Source organism: Pongo pygmaeus, chromosome 3, assembly GCF_028885625.2.
Source record: "Pongo pygmaeus isolate AG05252 chromosome 3, NHGRI_mPonPyg2-v2.0_pri, whole genome shotgun sequence".
Taxonomy (NCBI): domain Eukaryota; kingdom Metazoa; phylum Chordata; class Mammalia; order Primates; family Hominidae; genus Pongo; species Pongo pygmaeus.
The window spans coordinates 201824754-201827249 of record NC_072376.2 but is presented as its reverse complement, the minus strand read 5'-3'; positions in this window follow the sequence as shown (position 1 = coordinate 201827249).

Here is a 2496-nt window from a genome sequence, read left to right as displayed (position 1 = left end):
ATTCTTTCTGAGTTGTTCACACATCCCCAGAGTACTGCTCATGATCATTTTGAAAAAGACCTCTGCTCTTTCCAGAACCCCCCCACCAATCTTCTTTGCAGCCTCAGCCAAATAGAACTCCATCACTATTTCTCTAGGATCTTTGTTCTCACTCCACCTCCAGGAGACTAAGCCAAATCCCTTAAAAATTCCAGAAAAACAAAAGAAAAAAAACCTCAGTGATCTTAGATAAGGTAACGATATCTTACAGATGACAAAATGATGAGCCATAAAAGAAAGCAGTAATAAATTGTGCTTTAACAAAACATAAAACTCCTGCTCTTCAGCCGGGCACGGTGGCTCACGCCTGTAATCCCAGCACTTTGGGAGGCCGAGGCGGGCGGATCATGAGGTCAGGAGATCGAGACCATCCTGGCTAACACAGTGAAACCCCATCTCTACTAAAAATACAAAAACAAAATTAGCCAAGCGTGGTGGCGGGCACCTGAGTCCCAGCTAGGCTGAGGCAGGAGAATGGCCTGAACCCGGGAGGTGGAGCTTGCAGTGAGCCGAGATCGCACCACTGCACTCCAGCTTGGGCGACAGAGTGAGACTCCATCTCAAACAAAAAAATAAAAATAAAAATTATTAAGAAAATTAAGGCCAGGCACAGTGGCTCAAATTTGTAATCCCAGCACTTTGGGAGGCCGTGGTAGGAGACCCATTTGAGCCCAAGTGTTGAAGACCAACCTGAGCAACATAGTGAGACCCTATCTCTACAAAAAATAATAACATTAGCCATGCAGGCATAGTGGTGTGAACCTGTGGTCCCAGTTACTCAGGAGGCTGAGGTGGGAGGATCACTTGAGCCTGGGAGGTTGAGGCTTCGGTGAGTTGTGATCACACCACTGCACTCCAGCCTGGGTGACAAAGCAAAACCCTGTCTCCCCCCACCAAAAATTAATTAAATAAATAAAATTAAAATATAAAACACAGACTGAAAAAAATTTGAAAATTATATATCTGATATAGGAGATGGACCCAAAATATATGAATGGCTCCTAAATTTCAATAATATGAAAAAAAAAAAAAAACCCAGTTGAAATCATGGTCCAAAGCTGTGAATAGGGACTTTACCACCGAAGTTCTATCAATGACAAACAATGCTATACATCTTTGGTCACAAAAGAAGTGCAAATTAAAACCACAATGAACTACCACCATGCACCTATTAGACTATACATGTGCTTTTTAAACTGACCATACAAGTGCTGGAGAGGATGTGGTGTAATATACATTCTCATATACTGCTGATGGAAATGTAAGATGGCACTGCCACTTTGGAAAACATTTTGACAGCTTTTTAAGTTCGATGTAAACCTACCATATACCTACCAGCTGTTCCATTTCTAAGTATTACCCAATAAATATTAAAATGCCTGTCCACATAAAAGCTTGTATATAAACATTCATAGCAGCCTTATTTGTAATAGCCAAAAACTGAAAACAACCCAAATATCCATCAATGGTCTAACCATTCAATGAAATACCACACAACACCAAAAACAATAAACTATTAATAACATGCTACAACTTGGATAAATCTCAAAATATTTATTCTGAATGACATAAATAAAAGAAGGAAGAAAAAATGGAGTATATACTGTTTTTGGAAGGGAGAGGTGGCAGGAAAGGTCAGGTGCAAGATACTACCAGGGGCAAGAGAAAACTTTTGGGAAATGGATATTCTCATTTTTTTACTATAGTGATGTTTTATATATATGTATATGTATATATATATATGTCAAAATTTGTCAAATGTTTAAGTTTAGTATATGTTGATCATAGTTCAATAAAGCTGCTTAAAATAAAACTAAACACAAGCAGCAATCGTTGATAAAAATTAAGAAAAAATAACATTTAAGAAAGGCTTCTGCAAACATTTTCTTTTTTCTGAATTGATCCTTACATTGCAAAAGAAAAAAATATTTTGAAGCATATATTTGACCTCATAATTTATTTAAAGTAGTTTTTCTCACTCTTCTTCTTTCTTTTGATGTGACTCCAAATTTATATTTTTGCGATATAATATACCCTTCACATTTAGAAGCAATTAACCTAGGGAATAGCTTTATATTAAAAATTTTGCAACAAAGGGAATGATATCAGCAAGATGGCAGAATAGGACATCTCAGCTCTTCCCTTCCAAAAGAAAGGTCAACTAGCCACTATTTATATACAAGACCATCTTGGCGAAAATTCCAAAATTGTAAATAAACCTGACACAGAACCACATAAAAACTACATCAGACAGGTAACAGAACAGTGTCACTCTGACTGTGCTACCCCCTCCCCCTCCCCTAATGGGCACAGTGCCACACAGAGAGGATTCCCCTGGGTCCACAGTTTCTAAAGTGGAAAAATAAAACATAAGGTGGCCATCCAGCTTAACTAGCACTCCAAGATGCCTCTCAGGAAGCCCAATCTGTTCTCACTTCATGGGAAACATGGGATCAT